Raw genomic sequence first — 21,879 nt, 5'->3', positions numbered from 1 at the left:
CATTCTTGGAACATGCAAACAAAGAAGCCTTACATATCATGTACCCCTCTACGGACCCTTTAGCAATTTCGAGAACTATTACCACGGTTATGGGGAGAAGTCGCTCAAGAATCTCTTGATAATTTAATAGATAGTATGCTACGTAGAAGCCAAGCAATAATTGGTGCCAATGGTGGATATTCGACTTATTAGGGCACAATGTCTAATGCAAAATTAAATTTTTGTTTTTTATGAACATGTTTTTTATCGTTTATTGACAATAGATCCTTAACTTATGCCGCGCAGTATATGTATATATATATATATATATATATATATATATATATATATATATATATATATATATATATATATATATATATATATATATATTGTTGAGATCTGCTTTATGATGTTTTATTATTAATTAACACTAATTTAATTAATCCAATTATTTAATTAATTAATTCACTAATTTATGCAGAGTCATACAAATCAATTACTATTAAAAATTCTCAGGGTGTCTTCTTAATTTTACTTTAATCAGTTTACTTTATATATCTCTTCTAGTGGGTTCAGTATCTCCTAGTTGCTTATAATCGGGATAGAACAGGAAACGGAACTAACATTAAAACAACATAAATATGCACACAAATTATTATTTATTTTCAATAAGCAATACGATGAATATTAATAAATAACTTTTGTGGGCAATTATCTTTCCCAACAAACTCCTATACTCTAAATTTAATTTTAATTACAAACTATCTATTGATCTGTTTTATAATAATATCTACTAAAAAAATGACCATATAAAAATATAATTTATTCACAAAAAAAATAACTCTTTGAAACTTGGAATCTTAGTTCGTATGCTTATATTTGATTTTATCTTTAGAATATCTTAAAATTTTCTTTCATTCAAATTATTTGACTGACCTTTATTTTTTTACACCAATGATGTCTCCTCTCGATCAAACCACAGTTCCTTCCTTGATTGATTATGTCCGGCTACCATCAAATCTTTCCCGTTCTCAGCATCGATCCAAACCGCATACCAGCAAACTACTCCTCCGAAAACACAAGCCCAAGCCACTTTTGACCGGTACTCTTTATTCACAAATTCTCCTTTCTTTCTCAATTATATCTCGTGGACTATGCAGACTCAAAAGAGGTATTAGTCTTCTTGATTTTGATCTGCTCTCAGCTTCCACCTTTTTCACTAACAAACGAAAACACTGGTACTCAGATTGACTACACGAAAACATGTCTTCTCTTCTGGTCTGCCGGTAACATCATCATTCTTTCAATCTCTCCCAGACAACCTTCTCAACTCTCTCATTCCCACCATTCCTTTTTAACCAATCATAAGCATTCATCTTTCCCACTTATTTTCGATTTAGAAAATTTCCAACATGATATTTAAAACAAATAAACTACTTTCACTCAAATTACTTTTCAGAAACCATTAACAATTTTGCCTTTTTCAACAGAAATAAGTTTCCAAATTCTTGTTATCTCATATCTAAATCTAATTATTATTTACTTTCGAAAAATGCCCACCGCAAAATACAATTACAAGTTTATTCCTAAATCTATAATTATACGGGTTCCATTGTCCTTTCACTATTCACTCAGTATTTCACGGAAAAAATCGTCAGGGTCCCGTCACGGAACAATGTTTTCTCTTATTCTAACTATTACAAATAAGTACAGGGTTGTATTTTAACTTATATGCCCGCGGTATATTAAAATAATAAAAAAACTCTTTATTCTATTTCTGATCGATAAACTGATCCATAACAATATATATATATATATATATATATATATATATATATATATATATATATATATATATATTTATATATATATATATATATATATATATATATATATAACATATATAATATATAATTATTTTCATCCATAGAATACACATTGTAAATATTTTACATCTAATCTCTTGCTCAAGAGATTAGAGACAAAAAATGTAAAGAATTAGATATAAACAAAGATTAGAGCTTTGTTTCAAAAAAGTTTTACCAAAGAAAAACCAATAAAGAATAAGTTTATTATACATTTTGAATTTAAATGCATTTTTTTCTTTAATAGCGTGTGTTTCCGCCATGAGCCCTTACAGTCCGTCGCAAGTAACTTACTGCTGCTTACGACATGGCTGACTGTATGATCTGTCATTGTTCTTCAATTTATTACTTGACTGAATACTCTAGCCTTTTATTTATTTCATTCTCTAGTCTGTTTATTACCTGTTCCTCTTGAAGGCGTTCCAATTGGTAATTTATTCTGCCTCGCAACAGGGTTTGGAATTATTAATTTTGCTATTACTAGTGTATGCCCAGTGTTGGTATCTGCCCCTCTGTAACTCTTGCAATCGACTTCTATCGATAAGCCCCAATAGCGCAAATAATGTGTTATTCAAGACATGTAGCACAAACTTTTAGATACAAATAACATAGCATTAATGCCTTCCGGATTTGTTGTTCCTGATATGTCGTTCACTATATATAAAATTGGTAGCGGTGAAATGCTATTTCCCCATCTCAGAAAGGGTAATGGTACTGAAGTTGGTAACATCTCATGCCAAACTGAATTTGATACAAGTTTATGCTCCTACGGCTAATGTCGACGAAGAAGAAGTGGAATTATGGAAGATTGACTACAACGACCTCAGTATCATATCAAATTTATACTATAAACAGCGAGCAAAAGTACGTGTTAACGAACAGCTGTCAGAAGAAATGGAAATTAGACGTGAAGTGAGAGAGGGATGCGTATTGTCGCCAATTCTTTTTAATGCCTACTCCGAAGAGATCCTGAAAAAAGCTCTTGAGGGTGAAACAGCTGGAATAAAGGTAAATGGAGTTCTCATTAACAACATTAGATATGCGGACGACACTGTGATCTTAGCCGAAAATAAAGATGATCTTCAGAGACACTGGTGACCAGAATAGCAGACTATGGAAAAGAGTACGGTCTAACAATGAACGTCAAGAAGACGAAATTTATGAGAATATTGAAAACTCAAAGAAATAAGGAGAATCTTCTAATAAATGGAACCAACGTCGAACAAGTGGACAAATATGCATATCTGGGAACAATGATTAACTCAAAACAAAATCAGAATAGAAAAGGCTAGAGCAAATTTCAACAAAATGAGAAGAGTGCTATGTACAAGGGATTTAAAATTGGAACTAGAAGTTAGGTTGGCGAGGTGCTATGTTTTTCGACTTTGTTTTATGGAATGGAATCTTGGACCTTAAATGCGACATCAACGAAAAAACTAGAATCATTCGAGCTGTTGGTGTATAGAAGAATTCTGAAAATATCGTGGACAGAACACGTCACAAACAAAGAGGTTCTGAGAAGGATGAATAAAGAAATAGAAATTTTAATTACAATTAAAACAAGAAAATTGCCGACCTCCGCCGCGGAGATGGCACTTGAAGAAGAAGATATATAAAATTACTGTTTGTGTTACTGTTTTGTGGAAGTTTAGAGATATTTTAAACTAATCTATTAATTATTGAGACAAGTTTAAGAAACGTCAAATAGTAAGCGAAAAGTAGTATTAAGAACATAATTATTTGGGTGAAAGTAAAATGGCTTATTAGTGGATTTCGACCAGTTCGTTACAACTCTTATAATAGCGACCTCCACACATAATACTTTTCCACTGGGCATAAAAGAATACTCTCCGAAATTAAACCTTTGTCATTTGTACCGCTATCGATTTTGATTAGAACGACCGTAATTACAGTATTAATTTGGTGAAGCACCACGGGCACTGCTGAATCGGAGCGTCGACAACGACCGTCTCCTAGCCTTAGCCCCTATCACATTGTTATCTAACAACGTAATATCCCCCAAGTATTGATTTGTTTTAAAGTTAATAACGTGCCCTACTCTCTTTACTCCAGTTCTACCTCCTTCCAACTGCTCTATATAATGGAAACAATTACTTCTAACCGTGTTGCGTAAACTACCTTTTTGATGGGCTTTTATCAGGTCATGGTAAGGTGGAAGTTTTCCCTTTTATTATTATATTGATGTATGAGGGTGTTTTGTTACGTTTTATCAAGTCGTTTAAGATAACGTCCCTGAGATGAATAAAAATTATGTTGTCAAGTGTTATGGATGTAAAAGATTTAGTACAGCGGTTTTCTGGTAATTTTGTAGCCGATTTAGAATATTTAACGTTGATATAACTGATATAGCGACAAAAGAAACATACGACTTTTTATATGCGTGTAGAGAGAAATACGACATTAGACAAAGATTCTTTTTGCCAGAGAACTTTAAATTTTTAAATTTTAATCTTACATTCGTTTATATACCTAATCAGAATATCTAATATTTTGTTGAATTATTATTTTTTTTTATTAGAAAAAGCTGTCGCATTCACCAAAAGGTTATTAGCGACGGAACAAAATATAAATAACAAAGTTAAACACCTACAGATTGTACAAAATGTTTATGGATCTATGATAATTCACTATATGGTCACAGGAACAGTTTTGACCGAGAGCCTGTGGTAGAGCGTTTGGGATCTTGTAGCGCCGTCTACTTTGTTAGGTGTCAATGATTTTAGTACAGTTTCTTCTTCTTAGAGTGCCATATCCCTACGGAACGTCGGCGACTACCATGCTTATAATATTTTTATACTGATCTCGGTCTTGCGCTACGTGTAGCAATTGGTCCGCTGTCAAACCTGTCCACTGCCGCAAATTCCTCAACCAAGAGAGTTTCTTCCGTCCTATCCATTTCTTTCCTTCGATTTTACCGTTGAGAATTAGCCGAAGGAACTCATATCTTGGTCCTCTGATTATATGTCCAAGATATTCTAGTTTACGCCTCTTAATAATATTTAATAGAGTTCGTTGATGTCCCATTCTTCGAAGAACTTCTTCGTTTCTAGTTCTGCTAGTCCATAGAATTTTTAGTATCCTTCGATACAACCACAACTCAAACGCCTCGATTTTATTCACGATATAGTACAGTTTGATGGTGCTTTATTATAGGTTTTATTTTTTTTATTTGAATTAGGTTGTAAAAATGAATGAAAATGGTAAGACTCCTCTCCTGGGTCATAGTAGATATCTTCATTGTCGTCATAATCAGAATACTAGAATATAAAAAAATTAGTTGAAAGTATTTAGTGAACTTATAAAAACTAATTACAAATATTATCTCAATATTATCTTGAGTGATTAACTGCGTTTCATCTTTCTATAAGCCATACTGTGAATCTCCCTCTTCCTTCTGAGTTTCACCCTCTAGAGAATCAGCTTTCAAAGCTTTCTTTTCTTAAGATAGGCAAAATGCCTCACTCCCAGACTTCACTTTTTTTTCATTTTTTTACGTTCTATCTAATTAAAAAATAAGATTTGACGCAATTTTAGCCTGCCACCTCTTCCCCCACCCTCTACCACGAAAACGTTAATTAATTAATCTAAATCGTTATTTTTTTCGTTTTTATTTTTGATAGATCGGATGCAATCATTTTAAAAATGCACATGCATAGTTGAGGTTTTCACAAAATATGTGTATTTTTTGTAGACTTCTAGGTTAACTGTACATAACCTAAAATGGGTCCAATCTTTTTTTCTTTTGTGTATTTGATCAAAAACTATTTCTGTTTTTTTTTTGTTGAGATTTTTCGTATGGTACGCCATCTTCAAAAATACGAAAAACGGTTTTGGGGAATTTTCTTCATTTTATATACTTCAAAATAGATTTTTATTCGAAAAAAAAAAACGTATTCGTAAAAAACTTTTTTGTGGAGGGCTGCAAATCCATTTTTAACTGTGTATTTTTTTACGTTTTTTGTTTGGGGTTTGATATAGTCTTTTTTGAAGACTTATTTTTTAATCACATAATAAGTAAGTAACATTATGTGAAAATTGATTCAGGTTATGTCGATCCCCAAAAATATTATTACCCCGCTAAAACTGTTAAAACCATGAAAATATGGTCTTTTGGGGGTTTAAAGGTAAGTCTATAAAATGGAGAAAATCATCCAAATCCCATAAAAAAAGTTTTTCGGATTTTTGAAGATGGCACACCATACGTAAAAATCTGAAAAAAATCGGAGATAGTTTTTGATCAAATACACAAAAAAAAATGAACCTGCAGCCACCTCCAAAAAAAAAGGTTATACGATTTTTTCGAAAATAAATGTCTGTAAAAATATGCAAGTTTTGTAAAAACCCCAATTACGCGTGTGAATTTTTTGAATCTTTTAAATTGTTTCATTCATTTTCCTAAAAAAAAAAATAATAAAAACGAAAAATTGACGTTTTGAAGGAGAGTGTGGGGGAATGGGGTGGAGGGGTGGTGGGTTAAAATTGCGCTGAGCCTTATCTGAAAAAAAAAAAATGAAAAAAATTGAATTCTGGGTGTGAGAGCATTTTGCCTATTTTAACAGGGGGTACCCTTTGGTTCCCCATAACTTACTACATTAGCAGTCCTATTAAGAAAACATATTACAGTAACCAGTCCAATATTATGGTAGCCAGTGAACCAAATATCAAAATGACTAAACAAACTGAATCGTCCACTAAAAGAAAGATGTTGGATTCCTACTGAGAAATTAAAATATCAAATTAAGATAAAAAAAATAAGTGGTATTTTAACAGCACCAACAGAAACTTTTACTTGAATGGGTAGCTATATTTCATCAAACATAAAAGTAGAGGACTTTGAAAAGCAACTAGAGATCATTTCACGCGAAATCGAAGAGACCACAGGAGAAATAGTAATATTCGAAGACTTTAATGCCAAAGCTGAAGAATGGGGCTCCCCATAACCGACAAAAGAAGCGAAATACTTTTAGAGGTTATCTCAGCAAGCGACCTAGTAATAGCAAATAAAGGAAACCACGTCATTCATTGTTTCTAGATTCAGCAGCAAGAAGACAGTTGCTCAATATTATTAATTGGACAGTGCTGGATACGGAAACATTAACAGAACACCAGCACATTTTATTTAAAGTTGGAAAGTGGAAAGAGCTATCGGGGAAAAAGTGTAGACTAAAATCCATGTTTGACCAAAATGTATGTGGAAATCTAATAAAAGAAGCGATCTCTGGCTGAAAGGAACGATCCAACCCAGAAACCTGCATTAAAATAATCAAGAATGTTTTGAAAAACTTGTACTTTAGAACAAGGACTTTATAAAACTATATTGGTAGTCCGAAGCTATTGAGGTGCAGTGGAAATTAAGCATAAAAGCACGAAACGTAAGGCAAAGGAAGCAAGACAACAACGAAGGTTCACTGTTAGAGTCCTACAAAAGCTGACAAAGGAGAAGTTAATGTATGAAAGTAAGAAAAGTCATTGGGAACAATTATATAATACCTTAGAAAAAGACGTATGGGGAAAATGCTTTTAACTAGCTATGAGGGAACTCAAAAGTGTTGGTCCACAAATATAGTTGACAGAGATTTGAAGTGACATATTGCCGATTCGCCAAAACGTTTAGAGTGTAGACCCACGAACAGAACATCTAGTTCTTTTCGGCCTAAAAGAACTTGACGAAGCCGCGAAAAAGCAGCTGGACTCGAATAACATCTGAAGTTATAGCACCCATTTATACGAAATTATATATAGAAGAAACGCGTTCCGTTATCTTTGTCTTCTAGATACTATCTGCAAAAATACGAGTACATGGTGTAGAATATGCTAGAACAATACTTGGAATCCGGAGAGAAACTATCCGAAAATCAATATGGATTTCGAAAAGGAGGCTCAACCATTCAAGCTGTCCAGAAGACCGTAGAAGCTAAAAGAGTTACCCCAAAAAGAAAATTGTGCGTACTTATAACGGCAGATCGGCAATGCCTAAAATTCGCCACCCTTGTCTAGAATAGTTAAGAATCTTAATGAACAGCAGGTCCCCATATGTATAATAAACCTCGTCAAAAGCTACTTTAGGGATAGGAAGATCTTAACTTCTTCTTCTTCAAGTGCCCTGTCCTTTGCGAACGTTGGCTATTAACATGGCAATTCTGATCTTGTTTGCGGCGCTTCTGAATAGTTCGACCGATGTGAGTTCCTCAGATTTTGGAGCCACGAGTGTCTTCTCCTGCCTGGCCCTCGCTTACTGTATCTTAACTAGGGCAAGTAATTAATTAGGTGCCTCAGCAGGGGTACCACAATGGTCAGTAATAAGTCCAGTTCTATGGAACTTTTTGTATGAACCCATGGCTACATCACCATGTCGGTGTCCACCCAATAGGGTTTGCTGGCGATTTGGGAGTATTAATAACAACCTTGATGAAGAGGACGTGATATTTATAGCAAATGAAATATTGCGTGCAATAAATCGCAGGTTAAGTCACGTCCACTAATCACATAGTCTGTTTTATTTCATTAACACATTGCATAAGATGTATAGTACCATTTTTGCTTTATTAAAAGAACTAAGACGACGAATAGTGCATGAATATAGTATAGTAACTCATGAAATGCTTCAAAATATTCGTGTTAAGAGGCTACATCAGCGCGTCATCACTATTAATTCGAGAAATAGTAGCCGCACCGTCTTTCGAAAGTTCTGCGAACCTTTGGCAACAGTGCGTCGGCAGTACGTGAGACTATCAAAAAGGAAGGCACACTATTGTGATAATTAGAGTTCGGATCGGATTTAAAAGCATAAAGAAACGCAAAAAAAGCATTAAGATTTTATGAAAATGTTTTATTATTTATTTATTATACATTTGCCGATAATCTGAATGACTTATAGATATTAACAAATCGCATAACAGAAGTCAGCAACCGATACGGACTAGCTCTTAACATAAAGAAAACCAAATTTATGACAATTAGTAAAAAACCAATACTAAACGCTCATCTTAGAATCAACCAACAGAATATCGAAAGAGTTGAGCAATATACATATCTAGGCACCAATTTAAATAGCCAATGGGACCACTCAACAGAAATTAAACAGCGAATAATAAAAGCAAAAGCAGCATTCGTTAGAATGAGAACCATTTTCAACAGTCGAGACATATCATTAAAAACAAAATGCCGTCTATTGAACTGCTACATATTCACAGTTCTGCTCTACGGAATGGAAGCATGGACACTGACTGTTGCATCTATGAATCGGCTCGAAGCTTTCGAAATGTGTTATAGGCGCATCTTACGTATATCCTGGGTTGACAGAGTTACTAATGTGGAGGTCCTGCGTAGAATGGGGAAAGAATGTGAAATTCTCATGACCGTCAAAACTAAAAAGTTGGAATATCTAGGACATGTAATGAGAAATCAAGAACGTTACGGCCTTCTCCAGCTGATTCTCCAAGGGAAAGTAAATGGTAAGAGAGGACCGGGAAGAAGACGCATTTCCTGGCTTCAAAATTTACGAAAGTGGTATAACACGACTACCACTGAACTGTTCCGCGCTGCAATAAATAAAGTAAAGATAGCCGTGATGATCGCCAACATCCGGAACGGATAGGCACTTTAAGAAGAAGATACAAAAAAGAATAAACATAAGCATATAAATTTTAACAAACCTTTTTTTTACGAAAATTAGTATAAAACATCTTAGCCTAAGAATTAGTAAGTACCTATCATAAATTTAATAATAATATACAGTGTGTTCCAACGAAAATTTGACACCCTCCCATAAACTCAGAAACCAAGAGTTTTTTCAAAATAAAAAAAAACTCGTCAATTTGTATTGGGCGCGGGACGAATTTTCATGCAAAATTCATGCCCTCAAATGTAACTCCCTACTGCCACGCATCAACCCCCAGTTTTTTTTTAAATAGCAAGTGTGGTCGAGTGGCATACCATCTGAAAGGTATTTTTTCCTCTACACGATACTTTTTTTTAATTTACGAAATAACTTTGAAGATAATTTTGGCTAATCTATTGGTTGAACATCAGTAATAACAAAAAACATAAAATTTCATTAAATTAACCAATTTAATGTTCGAAATGACCTGCTGTGACCTCCATACAATAATACAGTATATTTTCAAAGCCTCTTCGTACATTTGCAACTACCTTCGGTGTGAATAATGGGCATTCTGTCACAATTATTTGTCGCAACTCTGCAATATCTACAGGCGGAGTGGCGTATATTTTTGATATTAGGTGTCCCCACAAAAAAAAATCTAAAGGCGAAAGATCCGGTGTCCGATCCAACCTATTGGATCCCTTCTGACAATCCAGCGCCCTGGAAAACGTTCATTCAAAAATTGTCTTACGCGTATATAATAATGTGGGGATGCCTTGTCGTGTTAGAAAGTCATTTTATGGTTTAAAAGAATATCATCAGATTCCAATGTGTCAGTGATCAGCAGATAAATACTATGTCTATTATCCTTCGGACACTTAAAGGTTCAGGCAGAATACTAAAATAAATTTAAAATAATATAAGACAAAATTGTTTCGTTACACTTTGTTTTAATATAAATAATAGTAAAAGTAACAATAATAACTTTGAACTTACCTTAGTACAAAAGTGTACACAAAAAAAGTTACAGCCCTTTAAAGTTACAAAATAAAAATTGTTTTTTTACATTTTCTCCTAAACTACTTGACATTTTGTAATAAAAATGGACACGTTACTTTCTTGTTCTGAAAGGATTTTTCATACAAAAGAAATATCAAAATCTAAGCGCACAGAAAAATTTTAAGGGGGGTGTGCAGCCATAAATCTACCCAAACTTTTGACTACTTTTAAATCATATAATTTTGTGGCATCATGTGTTCAAATAAACACATTATTTTTAAAACATATTTGGCTATTATCATTTTTTCGAAAAACTAGTTTTTTTCTAGTTGGCCATAAAATTACAATTAGTTTCTACGGATAGAATAATTACAAACAGTTCCATCAATAATAGTCAATAATTTAAAGCTATCATTTATTGTGTGAATAGGATTAATATTAAAAATTTTGATATTACAATGGCCTACACATTTCAGGAAATGGCAGATATGTATTTAACTTTGGGTAAGTTGGATCAGATTAAATTATGATTTCAATAAACTATCGGGAATATCGTATGTGAATGTCAAGGTCAAGGCAATAGTGCAGCCGCAAGGCGTTATGCAGTAAAATACCTAAAATCGAAATGCACCCGATGGACGATTATTTCGGACCATTTATCGTCGTTTACGGGAAACGGGTACATTCCAACCGCAAGTTGCTGGCAATAGTGGTCGTCCAATAATGGATGCAACTGATAAAGACATTTTAGGCAACTGATGAAGACATTTTTAAAAGGGCCGTAACTCAATCAAAACTGTTTTTTGAAAAAAGTGATAGGAGGCAAAAAAATTTAAAAATAATGTGTTAAACTAATGATGCCACAAAATTCATTTGATTTGAACGCGCTCAAAAGTTTTGAGGGATTTAGGGCTGCACACCCCCTTAAAATTTTTCTGTGCCCTTAGATTTTGTTGTTTCTTTTTTATGAAAAATGCTTTCAGAACAAGAAAGTAACGTGTCCATTTTTATTACAAAATGTCAAGTAGTTTAGGAGATAATGCAAAAAAACAATTTTTATTTTTTAACTTCAAAGGGCTGTAACTTTTTTGTGTACACTTTTGTACGAAGGTAAGTTGGATTCAATCAATTTATTTTCGTCCCCAGAATGCGTGATTTACTTCATGAGATACCTTTTTGAAACACCCTGTATACTCTCATTAGAATTTGAAATATTTTTACTAAAATATAACTATAAAACTCACAACTATAAAACCCTTTTTTTAAATCGTCCAACAACCTAGTTCTATTACACAAATATAATAAATTCATTTTAAACAAACACTACTTCACTATGAATCAACAATAACGAATTTCAATATCTTAGAAAATAATATCCATAATCCACATCCAAAATAATATTCCAATATCTGGCTGAACAGATATCGATACAGATAACATTGCAGAATCGTGCTATCACATACACAGAAAACAGACGCAGGTGTGCAAATGTGATAGCGCTGACTTATTCTCTATATTGCCAACTCACTCAGTTAAGTTCGATTTCTTGTTATAGATCATTGATTTTAGGTGATTTTAGTAATTCCAATGTGACGCAAAATCTAGGCATGGGATAAAAAAGTTTATTTGAAGAAAGTGTATTTTTTTGTTTTTCTTAATGGCGGTACGGACTCGTTTTTGTAATATTTTATTTAGTTATAGAGTAATTTCCACAAACTAACACATTTCTCAAATTGGGCTCCGTACCGCCATTCTTTACTATATCACGTATATGTGTGCCAAATATCTCGACAAAATATTCAAAATTAAAGCTGTAATCTTGGAACGCGTTTTCCGTCTTGATGACGCGCTGATGTAGCCTCTTAATTTCGAACGACGACTTTACAATTATATGGATGTTGTTGAATATTCTTTTGAACATTCAATTACATTACTGTAGCTGATGAGTAAACTGTTTGGAATTATGAATTTATTAATTTAAAATTGAGTTCATTTTATTTACGTTACGTCTAATAAAGTTTCCTATTGCTGTTGTAAATCTCGTGTTAATATAGTGTTAGGCGTAACGTAAAAAAACTGAAATGGACACTAGCAAAAAATAGGCGTTACGTTTGGTTTTTAAAAGGTGCAACACTTTTAATAAACTGATACTTTTTTACTATACTGTAAATATATATACTACGTACTCTCTACGCTACTTTACGGAGTTGAAGGGTGGACGTTAACAGCAGCAACTATAAAGAAGTTAGCGGCTCTAGAAATGTGGCTGTATCGACGCATACTGAAAATACCTTGGACAGACAGAGTGACCAACACAGAGGTATTAAGTCGAATGGGCAAAGAGGTGGAATTGTTAACAACTGTTAAAAGGAGGAAAACGTCATACCTGGGCCATGTGTTCCGTAATGATAAGTACAGTCTGCTACAGATAATCGTGGAAGGCAAGATTGAAGGTAGAAGAGGTTTGGAAAGAAGAAATCCTGGCTGAAAAACTTGATTTTGTGCCGCATGTATTGAACATAATACATGCGGCACAAAACAGAGAAACCTATCGTTTGATGGTCGCCAACCTTCGGTAGAAGACGGCACATAAAGAAGAAGAAGATACTTTTTTACAAGAAGAGAGTTAATATGGAAAAACAATATGAATGCATTAATTATCCAGTAAAATACCCGTCTATTAAATGCGCCACACATGGTGTGGCGCATTTTTCATGAATACGACTATCGTTACAGCTGGCTTGCTGTAGAGGACCGCATATTACCAATTAAAATGTACATAGAGCTATCAAAACGTAGTGAACCGATAATATTTTGATTTTCTTATTAGTAAACAGCTTATTTGATTTGCACCTGGTACAATTAATATATAGGTTACATTTATGAACCACCCTCCGCAATTTCTTGTTGGAGTATACATATTTCAACATTATTTAAATTAACATTTATATTTTTTAAATAAAGCCTAATCCATTGCAGCAATATAATATAACTGTGTAGTTTAAAGGTATGTAATAGTACCTATTCCGCTAATAATAATGCATGGTTGATGCGGATAATTACAAATAAAAAAATATATTTTAAATTTAGTCTAGCGAAACAGCCGTTACGTTATAATCATTAATTAGTAATTAAAAGGTTTTAAATTCTTTAGTAAGACGATACAACAGACGCATAAAAGAACATAAAGGAATGTATCTCTCTGTTAAACTGTAACAGAAAACGTCAAAGCTCCCTTTTAGTGCCAGCCAGACATTAAATAACGAACACAAATTGTTAACTTTAAGTAACCATTTTCTCCAAACCGTATGTGAAAGAACTCTTTATGACACCATTCTTTCTGTGCGAATAGGATTCCCTTAGTAACTATAAAGTTACATATACGTGTAACAGTTTTGCGTTCAAATCATGATTACATCAGAGCCAGATACACAGTCCTTTTAACCGTAAAAGCCACTTACATTTTATAACTCTTTGCTCGGAAAATACATATTTTAGTGTTTGTGAATGACGTCAAAGGATTTAAGAGCTCTTTGTGTATTCGACCATTACGCGTGTGCACCAAACGATCTCCGTTGCTAATGGAAATGAAATATTCGCCTGGACGGACGAGTAGACTTTATCATCAAAATTGCCCCGGAGAGACTTTACCTATAAATTATTGGTTTGAAAAAAGTACAAGAAATATTGTGAGGTTAGTTACCGCAAAGCGATTTTATTTCTGCTCTCCGATATTTTTAATCTTATTGAACATTTTGTATTTTTTTTTCTAATAAAAACTCAAGATTAACACGTTGAACATTCCAGTCTGAGAGTCGGCTATCACATGTCAAACTAATATTCAATATTGTTTATATCGGATTAAGTCAAAATTGTTTGTAATGAAAATTACATTTTTAAATAAAGTTTGACGTTACGATTTTCATTCCGGAAATCGTTTTAAAAATTATTTTTTCATTATCATTTCATTATCATTTAACTAGCGACCTCTTATGTTCTATACAAAACATTTATCAATTATCAACAAAAACAAAATGCCATACAAAAAAACGGTTCTAAATGACTTTAAAAGTATTATAGTCCAGGTTGTGAGACCACTTCCGTAGGAAAAATGTTTCTGATTCGGTTTCTTTACGGATTCCTGTTCAAATATGTCCCCTTTAAACAAATCAAAGGGGCGCCGAGCAAAATTTCTGGGCAGAAATTGTTTAAGCAATTTCTTTAAACAAATTCCAAAAATCACCCTTTTTTACTCAAACATTTCTTTATGTTTCTTGGGCCACTTTAAATAAAAAAAGTCACTTGTCACTTTTTTTCTATTAAGTTATAAACAATTTACAATCTCAAAAAACCGAAAAGACGCACTTTCGAGGCTGGAAAAGTTATATGAAAATTATTATTGAAAGTTATTATGAAATATATTTAGCCGGTTATCTAGAGAAATTTATAATAAACTTTTTCTAAAGATATAAGAAAGTATCAAATTGTAATGGACATTTCTGTTTGTAAGATATAAATTAATACGTCCAGTTAAATTTATTTTTAGGCTAGTAATAAATATGGCTTCTATGTAAGTTTTTTCTTTTATTTGGTTTACTTTTTTTTTGTTAGCAGGAATCAATTTTTTCTATTATTTCTGACTTGGTATCCTCCGTTCCTAATAATCGATCTGTGTACCCACGTCACAAAGCTCGTCGTTGTGTGCTTCCAAACATCTGAGTGTCGGTTGTAAAGTGAACGTACTTAGACCTGGAATTCTTCGTCTAACTTATATTCCACGAGTAAACTTTCCCTTGGATTAATTTTTATTTTTAGTAAAAATGTAATACCCTACCTCCCTTTCTTCTCTATCAGGGCATTGTATGTTACATAATTATCCGCATAAGTAAATAAGCAGTTTTTAATTAAATAAAAACTAAAAATCTTTTTCTGACGGGCATTGGCAACTTACAGTTATTTTCATGTAATCGAATAAATTATCTTCAAATAAAGTCGGCCCATGAACGCACTTTAAAAATATTGACAATATCATTTTTATGTCATTTACTTTAAATATATGTCTGAATTATCAATACGACTGAGGCAGATCAAATTAAATTAATAGAAGAATATTTTGTATTACCAAATAACAAAACAAAATAATCTGATTTCTAGCATTTTTAAATTCCTTGGTATATATTGAAATCTCCTCGTATATGTTGAAACACCGAAATATGCTTTCTTTCTATCTTTGCGTCGCCGAGATCATATAAACACATTTATATTGGTTTTCAAATAAACATCCATTTAGATCGCTGAGAAAGTATTGCGGCGAAGAGAATTAACTTATTCTCGCTGGAGCTATTGTTGGGGGCAGTTGGCTTCAGCCTTGGTCCAAATTTTATGTCAAATTTGAAATGTTTTGTGTTTTTTTCGTCCCTTTTCATGGAAAATGTGTAGTAGTGTTAAGTTAAATGTGTAGTTACAGTGAAGGTTTGAAAGATTGGTCATTGAGTCAAGACGCTACGAGTGTCGGCGTTAAAAAACCAGCAAATTTGTGGAAAAAAGTGAATTATACTCAATGTAATGTCTCAATTTTGAACGAGTACTGTCACTGTTTTTTATTTGTAAGCCCTCTCTCATCTGAGATATTAGTAAAACGGCGTTTACAACAACTTTGAAAAATACCCACATGGTTCCAGTTTTTTAAGAAGCGGAGCTTCAAATTTTGCGTCCAGTGCCCCAACTTCAACCTCAATTTGTCAGTCCTAAGAAGCCGTTTCAGATTGTTTTGTGCAGTTTGGAGATAAATTTGTTCGTGTGGCAGAGAGTGCAAAGCCAGTTCCTAACCTCAGAAATATAAAGTAAAGAAATTTTAGTGAAATCCAGGTAACTATTTTGTGTTGATTTTTAAAAATAAACATTTTCTAATAATAATTGCTTTCATATATATATACAAGGATTTCCACAGTTTTCACTGTATTCCTTCACTCAACCGTTTTCTCCAATTTTTCCTGTTTAGCCAGTCCCCTTCCTGTAGGTTTCTTCTACTCATTGCTTCGTCCACTTCATCTCTAAAATATCTTCGGGGTCTGCCTCTCTTTCTTCTTCCTATCGGGCTCCACTCTGTTATTCTATTTATCCACCGATGTTGGTCTGCTCTTTTGACATGTCCGTACCAGGTTAACCTCTTCTGTTCGATGTAGTCTATTATGTCGGAGTTCATTCCCATTCTCCTCTTAATCTCCATGTTATTTATTCTATCTCTTCTTGTTACTCTGCAGCTTCTTCTTCAGGAATTCCATCTCTGTTGCTCTTATTTTGTTTTTGGTTTTCTTATTTATTGTCCAATTTTCACACCCATAAGTGAGGATACTTCTTGTCATGGTATTATATATTTTTTTCTTTGTTTTCATGCTGATGTTCTTATCCCATAGTACCGGGTTCAATTTTTGTATGCAGTGTCTTGTTTGTCCTAGTCTATTTTTTATATTTTCCTCCATGACTTCCTCCTTCTACCTATTCCCTTTTTTCCATCGACTCTACCCTGCATGATGACCTGCAGAAGACTATATTTCCAATAAAAAAAAATTATTAAAACTGCCTTAGAAAACAGGTTTCAGAGTATCATATAACTATTTAAAATTGTTACAAAAATTATATTTTCTTACACTTTGGTGATTGATATATTAAAGTTTATCTGCATTGGTCTAAAATTTTCTTCCGATAAAGGACGAAAAAAAAAATTCCAGTCCAATTCCTCGGTGCATAAACCCCGAGTACAAACTATCATTATATTTATTGTATTTGGTGAAATGTGGCAAAGAGGTAAAAGGTTAATATAGCCCACCCGTTTTGTATAAATCTTAAGATACGCCTCTGCAACAACCGCGGAGAATCCTCAAAGACACTTTATAAAAACGGCATGTATCTTGTGTCGTTCCTTTGAGGGTCTTAAACCATCATTTAAATTCTCACTAAAGCTAGATGGCATATACTACAAGAGAGATCTGAAGTAACGTTATAATTCACATTTAAATTTGATTATCATTTTATCCCACTTTAGGGTTTAGAATTCTATTTCCAAAGTACAGTACATTCACTCAACTAGATCCTATTTAATTCTACTTTGAAAATTCGGCCAAGTATGCTGTTAGAAATGTGCAAAGGAAACAGTAAGATATAATACAGTACATGGATTATTCCAGAACTAAAATCAAAGTACGAAGTGGTTGTACTGACATCATTTGAAATTCAACAACAATTGTTTGAGAACGGTTTAAAATTGTTTTTAAAATAAATAAGATATTTGTCGCCTACCAGCAGATAATACAATCAACACGCACCAAGGAGTGTCGAGTTATCCGCAAAGATCTAAAAATAGCATCTGGCATGAATGTTTGAAGATTTAACTAACCGTTTGGTAGAAATCATTATTTTTCTTAATGTGCGTCATCCTTTAAGGACATTGTCGATCATCACGGCCCATTCTACTATATGTGCACCAGTTCTAAAGAGTTCTATTACTGATTTTATAGAACATTGCTTTCAAGTTTTCGAACAGGATGTAAGTCATCTCCCTGGTCCTCTTTGCCCTCCCATCTTGCCTTGCCTAACCAATCAGATCAACTTATATTTTTCATTTTTTAGTAAGAGACCAAGGTAGCTCATTTTTCTTTCCGTCTTAGTGTTGAGTATTTTTTTTTCATGCTTCGCTTCCTAAGGTTTCCGTGTATATTACATGGTGTGTCCATATTTTTCACATTCTTCGATAACACCACGTCTCAAAGTACTTTTTCAGATACTTCCGTAATTGTCCAGGCTTCAATTTCATATAATAGGAGAGAGAATACGTGGTCTTCTAATTTCTATTCCCACTTTTCCGTAGAATAAGACTGCTTTCATATTATTGAAGACATTTCTGGCCATATTAATGCGTCGTTTTATTTCAAGGCTACGAATCTATTGTTCACTTAGCTCACATCTCAGGTAATTGTGTCTGGGTACATTTTATAAAGCTTTTTCTATAACGTAAAATATTTTCTTGTTCTTACTGGCAATAGTCAAATAGTGGATTCATTGGATTCAAGCCATTGGATTCTAAAGACAGGCCGACAGATGCCATGCCAGTCAAATTCGATTTGAAAATACCCTTTAAGCGGTTATAAAAAAACACCAAATGGGTTAAGAAGTTAAACCGAAACAGGAGAAAGGTTCACTCGTGTGGTATAAGGATGGATCTAAGATCCCTTTAGAGTTTGAGTTACTGGGCACAATTTCGGGCTATCCAAATTTGTTCGAAAGACCTTAATTATCTTTCAGGCAGAAGTACACACTATAGACAATAGTGACCGAGAATGTCTCAATCAAGACATTCGTAGGTCAAAAGTCTTTATTTTACCACACAGCCAAGCCACCTTAAAGGCTTTAAAGTCATTTACTTGTTAGTCAAACGTGGTTTAGGACTATAAACAATTACAAGAAGCTGGCGGAACGCAATAAAGTAACTTTAATGTAGGTAACAGATCATAATTGAGGAGTCTAAGAGCCTCCTCTGACCATTCTAAGGTTCAGAACCCTTCTGTGGAATATCGAAAAGCTACATCAAAGAGACACTCCGCACCAGGGAACTCAATCATTTAAGATTACATTGGTCTAACACACCAGGACAAAGGCAAGCAAAAAGGCTCATAAAAGTGTCGCCTACTGCAACAAAGCCCCTTCTCGAAATAAGTAAAAAAAAATAAAAAAAATGGTCACTAGCCTTCTCACTGGTCACTCTCCTCAAAAACGATATTATCTCAAAAAAATGGGCAAATCAGATAGTGAGAACTATCGTTTCTGTGACAACGAAAAATAAATGGCAAAACATATACTGTGCAACTGCGTACCATATTTTTACGAACGACTAAAATTTCTAGAAGAGATCAGTATGGCGCCCTCTGACATAGGAAACAAGTCACCTAGGACGCTAATAACTTCATCAGAAGTATTGGCATCCTAAAGTACAACTAGATTAAGGTATGCACAAAAGATCTCTATGGGTATAATCTATCTATCCCAAATAGTTCCAGTGATTTTTAGGGCAATAAAATTATAGGAGTAATTTAATAGTTTATAATTTAGAAATCATGAGCGATTTCAATGCCAAAATAGGACAAGGTACAGTCGAGAATGTAGATGGGTCATATGATCTTGCCATAAGAAACAAAAGAGGAGAAAGACTGATCCAATTCTGCCAAGAGACGGATATGCTTGTAACGAATACACTTTTAAATTACACCCAAGGCTTCATACATGGAAGCACACGGTGATAACCCAGGGAAAATTATAAGAAAGCAAATTAATTTTGTCAACATAAACAAAAGGTTTAGAAATTCTATCACCTCAACAAAAACATATCCAGGCGCATATGTCTTCTCAGATCATAGTCTATTGGTTGCAAATATCAAGATACGACTCAAAATAATTCATAAAAAAATGAGGCCCAAGATAGATATAAGACTACTAAAAGAAAATGACATCCAGAAAAAAGTAAAAACTTTTCGAAAATAGTTAAAGACACTACTAGTGGCATAGAAGAACAGTGGAATGAAATGAAGACATCTATTACCACAATTTTGCATGAATATCTAAAATCAAAAAGAGAAAAGAAGCAAGAATGGATGACAGATAAAATACTGCAGATGATGGAAGAGCGAAGAAAATTCAAAGAGAGAAATGACAACGGATACAAAAAGTTGCATAAGACTTACTAAAGGAGATAAAGGGAGTAAAAGAAGCATGGCTGACGGAGAAATGTACGGAAATTGAAACACTACAAATCAAACATGATGATTTCCGTATGCACAAAAAAATTAAAGAGGTATAGAACACCAGAAAACAACGTAATACAGGCATAGTTGTAGACATTGAAGGCCAGATTTTGACTACCATTGAAGATAAATTACGAAGATGGAAAGAATATATGCAAGAATTATTCAAAGATGCAGCACGAAGTCCGACTGAAATAAACAATCCCTACGGCCCAGAAACAACAAACAAAGAAGTAACTATGGCCGTTAAGCGGATTAAAGTTGGGAAATCGCCAGGACCTGATGAGGTGCAGGGTGAAATTTTAAAGTTATTAGAGGCACACCAAATCACAGCTCTTACTTCAGATCAATCTTAGGAAGTGAACTGGTCTAACGTCAACTGATCTATTTCGAGCTAGAATAGAATAAGATGGGCCAATGTGGTCGCCAACATCTCTAGAAGATAGGCACATTAAGAAGAAGAAGAATTTCCTATTGCGTCTCCTACGGTGAGTTCGACGACAGTATAACAGATAAAAATCAGGTTGTTTTGAAAAAAAATTAGAAAGCACTTCTATAATAATTATATAAATTTACCCACTGAGTGTGTCCGTATTACAGCTATCAGAATACAATTACAACTAAATTACTCGCATTTTTATGAAGCCGTGTCTAGTACTAATCGTAAACTAGACCTCGAGCACGAATAATCGAATCAGCTATTATTACGGCCAAATTAGGGTTGGCATAAATGCACCAAATCGATCACTTGATGCCGATAAAGGATGTAACTCCACTTAGTACAATGCAGTTTGCATCAATAATTTTGACCAAATGCAAATGTACGTGAGATCGACCAGATGTTTGTATAATAGCGGTCGGTGTCAAAAATTATAGTGTTTTAACAAAATATTCACACTCTAATACACAATCAACTTCTATTTTGATTAAAATATTGCTTTGGTAAAACATACATACAATGTGAAATAGCCAGATGCGCTCGTTTTATCATTAATACTCATTTGACTGTCTAAATTAATATGCGTATTTGTTAAAAACATGGGATATTTTAAAATGGAAACCTATTAAATCCTGAATAAAATAATTGCGTAATAGATACAAATTAATTAAAAAAAACAATAAATTCTGTAAATTGGCCTTTATGGGTATTAAAAATACGAATTCAGATACTTATTGGCAAATACTACTGATATATTATTATACAGGGTTGGCCTTTCAAAAATTCCACCCTGATATTTGGCAATATTCATTGCAAACTGTTTATTCTGAAGGGGATGCTATAAATATGTCATTTATCAACCCCATACTTTCCAGTACCACAAACCTTTAACTTTAAATAGGATATACACCATGTATACACATACTGAAAGACAAAAAGATACCCCAAAACCTTCGAACAAAAGTGTTCGATTCTTGTATCCTTCCCGTTCTCACTTACGGAGCTCAAACCTGGACATTCACAAAAAAGAACATGGACAAGATTCGAAAAACTCAGCGAGCCATGGAACGACAGATGCTTGGTATCTCACTAATAGATCGGCAAACGAACGAAGCAATCCGGAACAGAACAAAAATAAAGGACGCCGCGAAACAAGCAGCTAAATTAAAATGGAAA

General features: G+C 33.7%; 1 protein-coding gene across 1 annotated transcript in view; it reads left to right on the top strand.

The window, feature by feature from the left end:
* The window catches only part of Tomosyn (syntaxin-binding protein tomosyn), a 660,678-nt gene that overhangs the window by 111,980 nt on the left and 526,819 nt on the right, over positions 1-21,879 (top strand). The gene's annotated exons all lie outside the window — the stretch shown is intronic.

This window comes from Diabrotica undecimpunctata, chromosome 4, assembly GCF_040954645.1.
Source record: "Diabrotica undecimpunctata isolate CICGRU chromosome 4, icDiaUnde3, whole genome shotgun sequence".
NCBI classification, from domain to species: Eukaryota; Metazoa; Arthropoda; class Insecta; order Coleoptera; family Chrysomelidae; genus Diabrotica; species Diabrotica undecimpunctata.
This window is presented reverse-complemented; position numbering and strand designations above follow the sequence as displayed.